General features: G+C 41.4%; 1 protein-coding gene and 1 non-coding gene across 2 annotated transcripts in view; both read left to right on the top strand.

Annotated features, from left to right (window-relative positions):
- Positions 1-17,323, top strand: part of LOC121190893 (NACHT, LRR and PYD domains-containing protein 14-like) — a 202,175-nt gene that overhangs the window by 16,385 nt on the left and 168,467 nt on the right. The window lies entirely within an intron of this gene.
- trnal-uaa lies at positions 14,175-14,247 on the top strand. Its single transcript has one exon. It is a non-coding gene; the product is annotated as a tRNA-Leu (tRNA).

The following is a 17,323-nucleotide window of genomic DNA, read 5'->3' as shown; positions in this document are numbered from 1 at the left end:
TACACAAGACATATATTATTATTCACCATACTTCTTCTTCTTTAGTCCTGATGAACGTTCTAATTAAATATGTTTCAGTCTCTTTACCTTGCTCTGACTGACAGGCATCATGTTGGACCTGTGTCACCTGTGTGATGAACAAATGTCATGTAAACTGTCTTTTACATGACTGTTAGCAGCTGATGTTACTTAAGTGAAAGTCTGTAGCATTGTCAGCAAAATGTTCTTTAATTATCAAAGTAAAAGTAGGTAATGTGAAGGCAGCATTTAAATATTTTATTCAGCTGCATAGAACTATTTTTACTCATTTTATAAACTGCAAGGTGTTTTGTATAAATGTTAATACTTCGTTTGTATATATCTTAATTTACTTGTAAAATACATATCAAAAGTCCTTGCGACTCAAATGTCTTCACAACAACAGTTAGCTGTTGAAAATGTCTTCATTTATTTATGGATTTTATTCTGAATACTGGGACATTATGTTGTTGAAACTAACAGAGAGAAGTCACATCCGTCCCAGAATGATTTTAGATCCCAGTGCTTCCATTTTGACTTCCTAGTATCATGTTGCTGAACGCGACAGACGTCACTCACCTGTACTGATATGATCTGCATCAGTGTTAGAAAGAAAGAGCTGCAGGTTAATGTGATAGAAACACATGTTTTTCTGTATGGTCCAGTCATTATTTGCATCTGTCACTGTAGCTTTTTTAGACCCATGGTGATAACTGACTTTTGTATGAATGAATCCTAAATAATGAGCTTACAGTGGGTATGGAAAGTATTCAGACCCCCTTAGATTTTTCACTCTTTGTTGCTATTAGCTCAAAAGCGTGCTTCTGCTAAATACTGAGCAAAGGGTCTGAATACTTATGGCCGTGTGACATTTCAGTTTTTCTTTTTTAATCTGCAAAAATTTCCACAATTTTGTGTTTCTCTGTCAACATGGGGGCCTGTGTGTACATTAATGAGGGAAAAAATGAACTTTGATGACCATGCTAATGATTTTAGCAAATGGGAACACTTTCCGTACCCACTGTATGTTTTTATTGTCCTTGTTTCAGATCAGTGAGGCACTAAAGAGTGACTTCCAGGTGTTGGCTTTTAACTCTGAGGATGCAAAAATGAAGGTTTCCAAGAAACGATGAGAGAGAACGACTGAAACAGGAAAACAGAGTGGGTATTAACTGCAAGTCTCTGAAACTAATAGAACTATTTTCAATCATTTAAACCCACTGAGATTTAAAATCCCTTCTTTTATTTTTTAGCAAGCAGAGCAATAAAGTGAACAATACAGGAAGTTACAGATGGACTGGTTGTTCATAACAAAAATAAACATACAATGTATATATGGGATATTGAATAGATTTAGGAGATCAGCTTGTGTAAAAAAATAAAAAAGTGAAATGTTGACTACACTTGATCAAACTATTGTATAAACTATTAGTAAACAAGTCAAATGAGAGACAGCAACAACAGGAAAAATACACATACAGGTAGACACCTGTGCAACAGCTTCAAAAATGATGCTACTCATTCACATTTAATGGGATGAAAGTGTTGTGGCGAAGTGGGAAGCAACCGTGTGAACCAGGAAGGACCCAAATGCAGGACTCTGAGACAATGAAGTGCAGAGTTCACTGTTATTGAGAAAATGGCGTGGTGGGGAAGTGAGGCTGCTCTCGGCTGAGGCAAGGCAAAGTCCGTTGCAGGTAGAAGGTAATGGGTGGAATGGTTAATGGAGCGGGGGGAGCAGGTGTCCGGGAATGATTATCCTGGCAGTGGAGAATGGACAGGTGATCCTACAGGAACAGAGGGAGGACAAAATGAGTACAAGAATTACGACGGGAATCCAAAACACAGGTAAGTAACTTAGTAAGTGTTTCAGAGCCAACGTGTCTACCGCAGACGTGGTCAGACGAACTGGCGACGACAGGACTGAGGAGCCAGCTTAAATCATGAGTGGAAGATAGAAGGCTGATGATGGACTCAGAACAGCTGTGTCAATTACTGGTTGAGAACGTGACGTCCCCACGCTCAATCCTGGCGAGAGAGACACACACACACACACACACACACACACCACCGACCAAACAGACAAACGAGGACAAACAATACACACAAGGCAGGGGACATACAGGATACAAAAGGAAGGAGGAGGGAAACCTGAACTAGCCCTGAACAGAAAGGTGACAAATAAAAAATTGGGACTATGCTGTGTTAAAAAATGAGCCTTGTGTCCATATAGTACAAGAAAAAGAGACAAACTGGAAGTTCAAGGCTGAACTGCCAACCAGGCCAAGCAGGCTGCCCTATAGGTCCTCAGACCCTGAAACCCCCTTGTTTTGAAATGTGTGTCTCAGTTTTATAAATATCAAATGAAATGATGAGAGAGAGCCTCTCTATCATCTCTCTCTTTTTTGTAATGATCTTAAACTAACACACATCAAACCTGGGGCTTTGTAGTTTTCCATCATAAGATCACTAGTTGGTGTAGGACATATAGAGTGAGGTAAAGAGGACTCAGGTGGGGCCACACATCATTTTTGTCCCCACTGCCCAGAGTGACTTTATCCAGCCATGATCTCCCTTGATCTTCTTTGCAGGATAAAGTTACCAGGAACATCACAGCCTCAGGTATTTAGTTTTTTAGTCAGGGTTACAGTCACTGTGCATGGTAAAGCCTTTAATGTGCCTCTGCATGAGCTGCTATGGTTGCTGTAAATTCACACAGAGTAATGGAACAAAAGTATCCTCCACAATCTGTTGTGTTACAGAAGCTCAGCATCATTTAATATTCATTTCTTTTATTGAATTAAATGTAACCTTCAGACAGAAGTAACCCTGCCCAGCTGTCAACCTGCTTTTAAAGCAAACACATTCAGTGTCTTAGGGAAAAATCAAATCTTGCATATTGCACAGGTTTGCATTCATCCTCCACCTTCAGTAAATTGCTGCTTTTAAAGATACAGTAGTTTCCACTTTGAGCCGGACATTTTTCTGTAGATGAACCTACATTCATTATTTTATTGGCCAGTGTATAAGTGATGACTTGTTATGTTGTTGTTGTTTCTGTACTGTCAAGTTTTAATGTGACATTACAGCAATGAATAAAGAAATAAGCAGATAAATTAGGAAAGGAAAGAGAAAAAAAAGGGACATTTCCACACAGAGTAGAAAAATGTTTTTCTAATGAAGGGAAACATCAGTGAGCTCAGCAGGTTGAAGGGAATAACACATTTAGTGTTGAGTGTTGAGTCAAAAATATGAGTTAAGCAGAGCCCCATCCTAAACTCTGTGTTAATGCTTCCAGATGTGTGATCTGCCTTCTCACCTCTGTGACCACAGCTACTGGAGGAGAGAGTCCACCAGGAGCCAGATGAGCACCGGCACCAACAGGGTGAGACTCCTTTCTTTTACTGTCTGGGCAAAAATGTGGATCCTGTTAGATTTGTTATGAGCTTGTGCTGATTTGAAATAATCAGATTTTGAAGATTATCTTTAGTTTGATTTAGTGCTTTAATACCTAATGTTTTTAAATGAGTGTAATTGTCATTAACCTCAGTGATTCCACTGGTTACATATTATAAAATGTTCATGTAAGATTGAAGGGAAACCAACACTCACGAGCACATGTGGCATAAAACTGTAAATAGTTTTATGATTAGTTGAAAAATACAAAATAATTATTAATCATCAACCCATCAAGTTCTACACTAATACAATCACACAGTTATGACCCTCAAGAAAAGACAAAGACGTTGTGTAGACAATGGACTTGTTTTGCTGGTGTACATTATTTTCCTTTTGATTTTAAATTTGTTTCTAGTTTGATTTGAATTCTGAACAAATGGTCACTACTGAAGGTGAACTGTGAGGGATTCATGGAAAAAATGTGATTTTTCCTTTATTACTATACATGAAAGAGTTTATTTGCATTTAGTTTGAAGGGAGTCAGTGGAGATATTAGATAGTAAAACGTTACAGACTGGCGATGCCTCCCACCTCCAGGATTGACATCCTGTCAGTTTAACTTGGTCCTGTCCAGTGTTGCCATGGCTGCCAGTCACATCATATCCCCAAGTTGCTGAGATGTGGTTTTGCCTGTAAAGTCCTGATGTGGGTCTCTGTCCCTCTGCTGGGAGCAGCAGAAACACCTGTCAGTTTCTCTGGTTGTCCTGCAGACAGCTGTCCCACTGATTGTTTGTCCTCGTGCAGGTCTTCATGCGCTGCCCGGATGATGCTGAATATATGTTTATTGCATGTTAGTACATAGATGTAGTAGTAAGTTATGACTTTTTACTCTTTTTACTGTTTAGATAAGTTTCTAGTCTGTTTAGTGTGTAAGATACATTTTAACTCTTAATTGTATTTAATAACGCTTAATAAAAAAAGTCATGGTAAGTATTTACCCTGACTCTTTTTCCAAGTCCTTCCTTCAAACTTTGATTTTCTTCTAAAGTCAAAAAAAAAAAAAAGGAAAAATGAATTAGCATTTAGCTGGTTGAAATACTTTGCTAAATACTTTGGGACTTATGTACTAAGATGCACAAAACCTGTATAAGTCCCAAAGTATTTAGAAAAGTATTTCAACCATTGAAAACATTTCTAAATGTAATAATTCTGTCGATTGAGACCAAATTGACTTCCATGACAGAGGTAAAAGGCAGTTCATATGTCAGTATAATGACAGAACATACACAACAGAAAATACTAATCAAAAATACAATGCTTTTTTTTTGGGATGATTTTTTATTCTTTTCTGACCTAATTTTTAGTTTATCTAAAGAATTTTTTTGTTTGATAAATTTCCCATTTTCCTTTAAATGAATGTTTAAAATTCTAATGTACATTTATTAACTGATGAATAAATCCAAACGTGTATTAGGTGTGTTATGTGAGAGCATGTCACACTGACTCCAGCCACTAGAGGTCAGGAGTGCACAGATTTAAAGTGCTCTGATTATGTCAGTTTCTGAGTCTCACAGTCTGAATTAATGTGAGTGATTTACAACCCAAACTTTCACATCTCCTGAGCTCTGGAGCCTGAAACCAGTGGAACACACATTCATTTAGCTGTCAGATGAATAAACAATGCAAGTGGTAACTGTAAGTGGTAACAGTTGGTCTAATGACTGTAGTGATATTTCAGTATTTCAGCAGCTTTAGCAGCAGTTCTGTTTTTTCATCCATCACTGTGCTCACTTTCTCTCTGAAGTTTCCACAGACAGTTGAACCTGTTCAGCTCGTTGGAGTCTTATCTTCACCTAAACAGGGAGACTCAACTATTCTGAGCATCTGAACCTCGTAGACGGTCAGTCAGATTATCTATCACACACTCAGAGGAAAGATCCAGTGAAGCTGTTTAATTCTCTCTTGTCTCTCAGTCTTTAAAGAAGGTGAGAGGAAGGTTAAGTTACCTTCAGGTATTTGTTTTCATTTCCAGGTACAGAAAGGTCCCATTTTCTTCTTTGGTGTCTTGAACAGGTGAGGAATCCCCTGAAGATGAGTTCATGCAGCTCCCACGCTGTCTGTGAGAAGCAGTGTTGGAGCTGGCCTGAGGATGAACTCGCTCAGCTCCAACACTGCTTCTCACAGACAGAGTGGGAGCTCCTCAAACACGAGGACCTGGCTGAACACACAGAAGCTGTACTGAACTACATCAGGTTCTCTGTGGAACATGTGACAACAAAAAGACTCATCCAGGACTTCTCCAATCAGAAAGCCTGGATGAACAGCCACATCCGGTCATTCCTCAGAGTCCCTGACTCCGCCTTCAGGTCAGGTGATAGGGCATGATACAGCGCCACTAGAGCTGACCTGAAGAAGGGGATTGATGCAGATTTTTCTGGCCAGGCTGTGGACCCTACCAAGTCTTTTTCTTCCAAAAACTTCTAAGTATTCAAGTCTTCTGCTGAGAAAAAAATCGCAAAGTCAATCAAATACAGGAGATCAGAGAACTTGAATCCAGAAAGCTTTATTCCTCAAAAACAGAATTCAAAAGCGTGAGTTTCTTCTGCAGAAAAAAAATGATGTTTATCATCTGTGCAACACTTAGTATATTGTAAATTGTAGGTGTGTTTCACACTAAGGGGCATGGCTGACCTTGCCCCTTTTTCCCTTTCTAATAAGAATAAGAATAAGAAATCCTTTATTAGTCCCTCAGTGGGGAAATTGCATTTAGCAACAGCAAGATTACAGTCCAGTAAGTGAAAGTAAAATATAAGTAAGACCAATATGGCCAAAACAAGATACTAAACTAAGAGAACTAAGAGAAAATATAAGTAAGACCAATATGGCCAAAACAAGATACTAAACTAAGAGAACAGCTGCTGTAAAAAGTAAATATACATACATAGATAAATAAGTAAAATAAATATGGGCTGGAGGTTGTTGAGTGACTTCCATACGCAATAATATTGCACACTAATAATTGAGTTATTGCACATAGGTATTGCACTTAGAGTTGCATGGAGTTGGAATCAGTATGTGTGTTAACAATGGTCATTATAGAGTCTGACAGCAGCAGGAAGGAAAGATCTTCTAAATCTCTCCTTCGCACACCGAGGGTGGAGCAGTCTGTCACTGAAGCTGCTCTGCAGAGCTGACAGGACGTCCTGCAGGGGGTGGGACTCATGGTCCAGCATAGATGACAGTTTTGCTAGGACCCTTCTGTCTCCTACCTCTCGCACTGAGTCCAGAGGACAGCCCAGGAGACAGAGCTGGACCTCCTGATGACTTTGTCCAGCTTCTTCCTCTCCTTCTCGGTTATGCTGCTGCTCCAGCAGACTACACCGTACAGGATGGCTGAAGCCACCACAGAGTCGTAGAAGGTCTTTAGGAGTGTCCCCTGCACACCAAAAGACCGCAGTCTCCTCAGGAGGTAGAGCCTGCTCTGCCCCTTCCTGTACAGTGCATCTGTGTTGTTAGTCCAGTCCAGTTTGTGGTTTAGGTGAACACCCAGGTACTTGTAAGAGTCCACTCTCACAATGTCCATTCCCTGGATGTTCACCGGTGAGGGGGCAGACCGGTGTCTGCGGAAATCCACCACCATCTCCTTGGTCTTCCCTGCGTTGATGAGGAGGTGGTTTGGCCGACACCAGTCCACAAAGTCCTGCGTCACTCCTCTGTACTCTGCATCATCGTCGTCGCTGATCAGGCCGACGATAGCAGAGTCGTCAGAGAACTTGAGCAGGACACAGCCGTCTGTGTTGTGTCTGAAGTCTGCAGTGTAGAGGGTGAAGAGGAAGGGCGCAAGCACCGTGCCCTGGGGAACACCCACACTGCAGGTCAGGGGGTCAGACACACAGTCCCGAGCTCTCACAAACTGGGGCCTGTTTGTGAGGTAGTCCAGGACCCACTCTGCCAGCTGTGAGTCCACTCCAGACCGCACCAGCTTGTCCCTCAGAAGCACAGGCTGAATGGTGTTGAATGCGCTGGAGAAATCAAAGAATAGAATCCTCACAGCGCTGCCAGGCTTCTCCAGATGAGTCAGAGCACGGTGCAGCAGGAAGATCACAGCGTCCTCCGCTCCGATCCCGGGTCGGTAGGCGAACTGCAGTGGATCCATCGCTGAGCTCACCTCAGCCCGGAGGTGGCCCAGGACCAGTCTCTCCAGTGTCTTCATCAGATGTGATGTGAGAGCCACCGGCCTGAAGCTGCTAGGATCCCTAGCATGTGGTGTTTTGGGTACTGGTACCACACAGGAGGTCTTCCATAGCTGTGGTACCATCCTCAGCTTCAGGCTCAGGTTGAAGACTCGCCGCATGATCCCACACAGTTCCTCTGCACAGGATTTCAGGAGCCTGGAGCTGATGCCGTCTGGTCCAGCTGCCTTCCGTGCCTTGATCCTCCTCAGCTCTCTCCTCACCTGGGCAGGTGTGAAGGACAGGGGTGGGCTGGGGGGGTTACTGAGTCCATGGGGTGGTGGGGAAATAGTGAGGTGTGAGCAAGAGGTGTGGGGGGCTGTAGGAGTGGGGCATTGTTCAGTTGAGCTGGAGGTGTGAAGGGCTGCGGGTGTGGGGCACTGTCCAATTGACAAGGTGTGGGGCAGCTGTGTGGGGGGAGTAGTGGGTGGCTGGTCAAACCGATTGAAGTGTTGGTTCAAGTCGTTCACCCACTGCAGGCCCCCCTCAGCCTGGGAGTGGGGTGTTTTGAAGCCTGAGATGGCCTTTAGGCTCCTCCACACCCCACTGATATTTTGCTGCTTCAGCTGCTCCTCCATCTTCCTCTTGTACCTGGCCTTGCCCTCCCTGATCTTCCTTCTCAGCTCTTTCTGTGCAGCCTTGAGCTCCTCCTTGTCCCCTGACCTGAAGGCTCTCTTCTTCTCCTTCAGTAGAGCTTTAATGTCATTAGTTATTTTTGGGATGATTCTACTTGTATCTAAAATTTAGCCCTTCCCATCATGTATGAAAAATCACGTGGCCTTTACACATGACCAGTGGCAGACTGTTGACCAGGTTCTGGGACAGGTCTGGGTGTAACTGGGCATGTCCCTTTCTATTTGCCTTTGTTTGGTTGGTGTGTTTTTACTTGTTTTAAATTCTACGTCAGATTTTTTTTTCCTGGTATTGTTCAGGCCTGATCTCTAATGGAGTCTCTTCTTGTCTCACATGTACCACAATTTCCACACTAATCCCTTTTCTAAGGTTGTATACTCAGACAAACACATGGATGTGAACATCTTTATAATACAGCAGTTACAGACAGAGTGGCACACAAGACAGCAACAGGTGCTGGATATGTAAATACTAATGGAATCACCCTCCTTGAGGATTTACACAGATGGGTGAAGCATAGATGGGTGAGGATGAGTGAGGCATAGATAGATTAACACATTGCACAAGACCTGACTCCATGTTTCCACCGTTTCCTGATGTTTATATCAGGAAATCGGTGCAGTGTCAAACACTGGTTCATAATACATGGAAGGCACAATCACATATTACATACAAACATTGCAGCACAACTTTGTACGACACAAAACACAACGTAATCTGCTGACGGTAGTAGAAGGTTTCTCTCATCCTCTGGAACACTAAGTCAGGATCAGCTGTGTGGTGAAGGAGAGATATGGCTTCCATTCATTCATCTCTGATTGGTTGATCATCATATGTTCTGGATGATGTGGGACCTTTTAGCTTCACTCTACTCTGGGATGAAGAGGTGCTTTTGGATTTCCTTTGCACAGACTTCATGCACCACTCAAGAAAGGGTTAGGGCCTTTGTTCCTTGAATATCATAGAAGTGTTCCTGAAAGAAAAAAAGCTGTCTCAAGAACAGATACTGTATGTTGCTTATATGCAAACAACAGCTAACAGCTCTCCTGCAAGCAGAAAAAAAGTCTCTTACCATTTTTTTAAAATATTTTTTTTAATACGTATTTTTTTATAAAAGGATACAGGATTAAGTTGAAGCCTCTTACTCTTCTTTTCCATGCATGTGAGCGACAATAATATTAACCAGTAACCGTGTGGTGGAATATTTCAAACTTCCAGTCTCTTCATACTCTTTAATCACAGTCATCTCTGCTGGTTTTGAATTTGCTCCACATTCTAAAAAAGAAAACATTAGAAACATATTTACAACTACACTTAGATCTATGTTGTAAGCAAATACATTCATCTCATACCTGTACATATTACTTGCATTTTTTAGGAATTGTGTCTAATAAATAATGAAAATCTAGTTGTATACAAGTTGGAAAACCATTAAAATTTTTGCAAGGACACTGTCCATCAAAGGCTGGCATCCAGAATCACTTGTGTCTCTGCTTAAAGTGCTTGAGAGGAGGAGCCTTCACACCCTTGCTGCAGGACACTTAGATCTGAAGATCACACACACACAAGTATAAGGCAAATAAAATCTAAAGTCCAGCACATTAAAACTATATCACAGACCTGGCTGGATATTACCTGTCTCAAGACAAAACATTACCATTACCTATAACTCTGCTTACCACAAGTAGTGAGGGTCACATATTCTGTCAGGTCTGAACGATCAGCCAGGTTCATAGATGCTTCAGTAGATGGGAGGTCTGAAATGCAGACAACACATACAGCTTAATATGAACTGATTAACCCTGTGAGCCCGTACGTATCATATATGATACCCACATTTCTGGGACTCATTGCATCACCATCAAGCATAAACTTTGCATTTAACCCTTTTAGATGAACTCTTATGCTCGTATACTGACTCCTGGTGGACCCCCCTCACTTTTCCAAATGTTTTGACATGTGTGATACAAACAAAAAATATAATTAGAATTTATTTTTTTAATTATTTTTTTTTTACATTTTGTCAAAGGGACAAATAAAGAGTTCATATTTGAAAAATTAGAATTTTCTGACCATTCTTTCATAGTTCAGGTCTCACAGGGTTAAATACTGTACTTTGGAATTCTTATCATCCACTTCTCACAATCACATATTTTTGTCTGTGTCAAGATACAAATCTCTCAAAATATAAGTGCAGCAAAATATGAATGTTTAAATGTCCTACCATCATCACTGTAGATGAAAAAACACAGATCTTTGAAACATCCTCATCCACCTCTGCTCCCTGTTGATCTGTGACTTTCAGTGTTGTAGTCTCTGGGATAAGAAACTTCTGCTGGACTATACCATAACAACTCCACATTACAACATGTTTACATCTTTATTCATTTAATACTAAACATCTGACTGACCTGCACTGAGAAAATCTGAGAACCAAGCCTCTTCCAGTTTAATGTACTTCTTCTTCCCTCCATGTTGTACTTTGATCAACATGTTGGTTTGACATAAAGGAAGAAAATGTCATATGTCTGAGAATAACATGTTCAAGTTAAAGTTTATCCCAACTACACACTGTTAAAATACATGTTTCTCACCGCTGTTCAAAACAGCAAGGCTACAGTTTATAAGCTCAACTGTTAGCATGCTAGCCAAAACTCACTTTTCAGCTGCGTCTGCGCCGTTGAGCCGGAAATTATACTCTTAAAACACCGACATGCGGTTGCATTGTTGGATGGTTATTTCCAAAACTGTATTAATTACCTTCAAGATGAGCGACGTCATTAATTTGTGAAGCTTATCAAACAGTTTGTCATTACCGTCATACAGACACATCACACGCCACAGACAGTATGGCCGACATTAACGTTTGAGTGAAAGCTAACAGCTCCACAATGGCAGCTAAGGACAGTTAGCTAACTAATGCTGCGGGAGCTACTTGCTCTAAATAATGGAGTAAAAGCAATGGGGTTACGTTCAACATCAAGTTCGCAGTCATTAGCGGTACTATGTAAGTAGATAAAGTGAGAACAATGACAAAATATCACACATTTAAAGCACTTTTTGATAAAAATCATGCTCTTACCAGCCTTGTGACGACGTCCCTTGTGCTGCTCATGCCGTGATAAAACACCAGGGAATAAAGTCCAAAATTCAACTCGGCCTGGGTGTACACCTTAACACAAACTGTAGTCAGAGTTATAAAATAAACTCCAGAAATGTAACTCTTTCACACTTTTTTGCCTGACTCCAGATTTTAGTACTTTGTGAATTTGCTGTGTGTTAGTACATGTAGTTGTGTACAGTTCAGCTGCTGCTGTCCTTGGTGCTGAATTCACCAACCCAGCTGAATGGTCCTGAGTGCTTATTGTTGTAATTCATTTGGTATTTTTGAGAAGATTGAATATCATTAGTATGGGTTATGTTTTGGTTAATGTTAGGCTTTCAGTTATGATGTGTCCTCATAACTATATTAAGACAAGAATGTGTGTGTGTGTGTGTGTGTGTGTGTGTATTTGTCCTTTGATGCCTTTGATCAACATTCTACAGTCTGATGTCACAGGCTGCAGTAAGTGGACACACAGCCAGAGACAAGTTCAGATGTCAAACAGGAGCAGAAACAGTTGGACTGGACAGGACTTGCTCATGATTTAGGAAGAAAGAAGCACTCAGATATTTCTGCACAATTATTGACAAGGAAGGGAGGAGCTACTGCTGTTACAAGGACAAGAGGAAACTACAGGAAAGTCCAGATCACCTCCAAGGTTTTCAGTAAGTCAAAGTCTTTTTTAGTTGATGTCAGTATTTCAGTTCAGTGGGATGTTTGTTAAATTAACATGATGTCTAATCACACAAGAACTTCAGCCCAAAGGTTTCAGTACATGTTCAGTTTATTTATGCTGATTGTATCTGTGAGATTTTCCTATTGTCAACTTAGGTTTCCATTTTTGGTTCAAAGCATTGTGGTTCATGTTAAAGGAAAGGTGCCTATTTTTTCAAGTTTATCTTTTAAACTTAAATTGTTCAAAAACATTCACAGGTTTTTATGTAAATTGAAATCATTTGTGGTTGTTGCTTTGGATCCTCCTAAATGATGGAGCATAAAATCCACAGTCCATGTCCTGTGTAAAAGGGACGTCCAAAGTTCAAAAGAAGCAAACATGAGGCTTCAGCAGTCTGACTGAATGTGAATGAATGTGTACAGATGGAGAGGGAGAGGAGGAGAGAGGAAATCAGTGCATCATGTGAAGTCTTCCAGCAGTGTAGACCTATAGCAGCATAACTAGTGGCTCATTCAGGAAAGCCTTACTCAGCTCTGACTATAAGGTTCATCAAAAGGGAAAGTTTGAAGCCTCCTCTTAAACATGGAGAGGGCGTCTGCCTCCAAGACCCAAACTAGTAGATGGTTCCACAGTAGAGGAGCCTGATATCTGAGGGCTCTGCCTCCCATTCTCTCTATTGGAGACTTTAGGAACCACAAGTAAACCTGCATTCTGGGAACACAATGTTCCAGGGTAGTAGGGGATGGCTGCACTGCTGCTGTGACCCGGCTTGGTAACACAGCCGGCCATTGCCAACTCTTAACATCCTCCTCTCCTTAGCTGTGTCTTCAGTAGCTAAACTTGTGTATCTATGCTGAAGATTAGAGAGAAAGCTCTGTTCTAAAACGTCTCTTTGTTTTCAGCTCTCAGGACTTTTGCAGCTTCTACCTCAGTCTCTACAGTTTGGACTTTAGTCTCACTCCTGTGCTCTTGTTTGTACTTTGGGATATCAGCCTTATGTCACTGTTTACTGATCAGTTACAGAGACAGTTAGACCTTAAATCCACAGAGTCCTGCTGTATGTTGGTCTCTTCTCTGCATCACACTGAGATAACAGTTACACCTGTCACCTGAATCAAGTAGGAAGCTGATGGTGAAAGTTAAAGCTGACACTATATCATCATGTTCTGGGAGTAGAAGCTGTAAAATAACCAGGCTGGATGGAAGGAGGAAGCATTTTTTTCCCTCCAACATTATTTCATCATTATTTTCAGTTACTGGTATTTTCTCAGAAGAACATACATATGTGCACAGAACACAGTGGAAATAACATCTCATAAGGTTTTCTCTGAGGGATTTGGTTTCCTCAGTTAAACCCAGTACAGAGGCTCTGATGGTGGACTTTGGTTCAGTGAAACTGGTCTTACGCTGACTTAGTGACCAGACTGTTCAAATAAAAACCAACACAGAGTCACAGAATCACAGAGGACTGACACCCTGTGTTGAAACTTTCAAACAGCACAGTGTCAGGTGTTTTACCTGTCACAGGTGAAGCAGCTGCTGTGACATCACTAACGAATGCTTGACAAAGAGGATATTTGTGTTTCCCAACTTTAAGGCTGCAACAACACACTCACACCACCTGTCTTGAAATGCAGTTCCCAACATTTCTGAATTTTCAGTAACAGTGTCATTATTCTGTGAAGTTCCACATTAATATCTGTTCTTGAAGAACTTGTATTTGGAGGTTTTAGTGAGGGAAATGTCTCATTGTGGACTGAGGGGAACAATCATTTCTATCAGCAGCGAGCAGACAAACACTCATCAAGTCCTTCATCCTTACAGCTCTGAAGAATCCATCAGTACCATGACTCACGACCGTTACTCACCTAAAAATGACATTTTCACTGTGAGTCTCTGAGCTCAGTATTCAGCTGCTGAAATCACTGAATTTCTCACCACAGCATATTTTTGTCAACTTTGCATCAACACTAAGCAAAATCTGTCACAGCAGAGACAGCACTCAGAAATACTTAGACACAGTAAGAGAGGCACACACACACACACACACACTGTGTCAATAACCTTGAGATCTGCAGAACCATGAAATCAAATCACATTCATCTGGTGTGCCGCCCGGTTAGCTCAGTTGGTAGAGCATGAGACTTAATCTCTCGGGGTTGTGGGTTTGAGCCCCACTCTGGGCGGCACCACCTCCCATGGGCTCACCAGCCAAGGAGGTGACATAGGACTTGGGTGCATTGTGGATTGGGCGGGAGTTGCCCCTGTGACTTGGGCCTGGACCCAGATAAGCAGTGGATTCATCTGGTGTCTCAGCGCAGCGGCACATTTTGTGAGTGTGTTGAACTGTGTAGGAAGCTGTTGTTGTCGGACTCGCACGTCAACAAACCAGGGTCACAGATCATTTGTTTCGACCATTCTTTACAACAGAGTGACAGAAAATACAGGGAGCAACTCCCACCAACTCCCTCTTGTGGTGAAACTACACCATAACAATGCCTGTGCTGTTTATATTGGGTCACACTACTTTGTTATAATTAAATGAACAGCTGAGCAAACTAAACAATGAACAAGCAGTAAATGTGAAGATCAGGGTTCAGGAAGCAGACACACTCTGTAATTTTAAAATTAGGCTTGAAACTTTTTTGTTTGACAAAGCTTATAACTAGTTGTAGTTACAGTTTTATTTATTTTTAGTAAACCTTTAGTTAGTCACAATTATTTCTCTAGACACTGTTACAGTTAAGGATAAAGCCCATAGTAGAGCTGGCTGAGGCAACTGAACCATCCTTTATTCCATGTCATTAACTCTGTGTCCTCTCTGTCCTGTAGTCCTGTGCTTGTTTCTCTCTGGTCTCTCTGTCTCTGTACCTTTCTGCAGGTATCTCTGGCTGCTTTGATGCCTTTGATGCTTGTGGTCCACACTGTACCCTGGAGACTCTCAGGTCAGGATCAGGAAGTTCAGCAGAACTTTCTAGACTCAGACGATTATTCATCATTTTCTCTTCAATCCTACAGATGATGTTTAAGGAACCTGGACCAAAATGGACCAGAACCAAAAACAAAAATATGAACAAAAAAAATACAATAAAACAGACCAGCAGGTGTTGACAGAGGGTTCCTGCGTGATGTTGTGTGTGTCTGCAGGCTGTCAGGATGTCTGATCACTGAGGAAGGCTGAGCTTCTCTGGCCTCAGCTCTGAGCTCTGAGGGCCAGCATTCAGATTACCAAACAACACCACATTCACTGAACCTCTGTATCCTGGGTTTAGTCTCTGGTCCTCTGGTTCCTCAGTGTCTCTGTGTAGAGTGTAGCAGAGAGAGTCTCCTCCTGTTAGAGAAACTCTCTCACTGTTGAACAGATAGTTCAGTCTGTACATGTCTGTCTCTTTCACTCACACACACCTTTTCAGATTCATGTATTAAAGCAGTTTGTTTGTTAAACTCTTCTCAATGATTCCTTGTAAACTTCTTCCTCTTCCAGTCCTTTAAAGATGGAAGCTACGATTATTACAGGAGAAAAATGTTGCTGACTTTTACTTTTTTAAGATTCTAATCATGATCTTGTCCTTTCACATTAAAAGCATCATTGTGAACATCAGTGTTTTGTCTTTCTCTGAATCTTGGGACAGCTGAGCTCCGCTTTACGATACATCAGCTGCCTTTTATTTTTTACAAATTCATTACACTGTTGTAATATTTTACAGTGCATCCCCTGGTTGTAAGTTCATCCAGAGCTCATCTATGAGCATAATTTTTTATTGGACATATCCTGTGTCACCTTTGTTGCCATTTTACACAGTTCACAGCCTCCATTAAATTCTTTTACAGCATATTTCCTATAATAATCAGTGTTTAGCCAAGCCATATAAATAATAAACACTTGATATAATGTATGTTTTGCACATTGGTAATTAATTTTACACAGTATTTAACATACATTATTTTAGTAATAAATTAATTTAAGCAACAAATAAATCTGGTGAGTCACTTGGGAGCCGAAAGAGCTGCTCTTAGTGAGCCGAGCCATAAGAACCGGCTCTCTTAAAAGAGTCGGAATTCCCATCACTGTATTCCACGGTTGCTGAAAGTTTACTTTCACTTTGACCGAAGTTTGTGGCGCAGATGATTTTCTCTGTCTGAAGGTAAATGTCCGCACTTTTAATGTTTTACTCGTCAACACTTCCTGTAGTTACCTGAATTATCTGATGTTCGAGTTTTTTGGATGTTGTGTTTTTGTATTTTTGTTTTTTTCAACTGCGTTGAGTTGTTTAGTTGTGTAGACTCTGAGTTGTCACTGTAAAGTGGCAGGAAGAGGTCCGTTATTTCACATGGCGGAGACGCAGAGACGCAGCGGTTTGTGTGTCTTCATTCATTCATTATTCGCCATGTTGTGTGGATATTTGCAGTAGAAGCGGTGGAGTCAGAGTAGAAGCAGAGTGAGCTGATGGTCAGTAGCTGAACACGGAGCCTTTGTTAGTCTGTGGCTCCACTTACTGCTGACTGAAGGCAGCTTTTCCTGCCTGAATCAGCCTGTGGAGGAGGCGGACCTGAGCCGCTGCTCTCCCGCAGTCTGAGCCGCTAAATGCGGTCTGAGCTCGGCCGGACAGCGGCTGGAGAACAGCTCTGACTTTCTCTGTCATTAGATGAACTCTACGGGACTGAGCTCAGAGGGACTGACAGGGTTTTTCAGGCTCTATGTGATTTTCAGAGAGACAGTTAACACTCCATCCACAGACTCAGAGGCGTCCTGGTCCTATCAGGACAAACTCTACCTGGTGAATTAGATGATAAAGACCCAAATCCATAAATACTCTCACAATAAAGCATCTCAGTGGCTCTGATAGGTGATTATATCTCTGTGGCTGGTCACAGTACAAACAGAAAAACTGTCTGTCAGGACATATTTGCTGTTTTTATTGATGTCTATCTGTGTCTCTGCTGTTTGGTTTGGTTTGGTTTGGTTTGTTGTTGCTGCTTCATATAGTTCAGACTTTACTATTAGAAAAGGCAGGAAAGTGCCAGGGGCTTCAACTAAAAGGGCCCCTGGAATAATATTGAGGAGAAATGAACTGAGTCTCAGTTGTTTTGTGGAATACTCACCTGCAGCTTGTTTCAAAAAGTCCTTTTCTACAGAAACACTGCAGACAAACAGATTGTCAGATAAAATCAGTGGATCTCAGTCCATCTGTGTGTCAGTGAATGGAAGTGTTCATCTCTGAATCGTGTGTGAAAGATATGAAAGAGGAAAGAAGAGCCAAT

This window comes from Toxotes jaculatrix, chromosome 12, assembly GCF_017976425.1.
Source record: "Toxotes jaculatrix isolate fToxJac2 chromosome 12, fToxJac2.pri, whole genome shotgun sequence".
NCBI lineage: Eukaryota > Metazoa > Chordata > Actinopteri > Toxotidae > Toxotes > Toxotes jaculatrix.
This window is presented reverse-complemented; position numbering and strand designations above follow the sequence as displayed.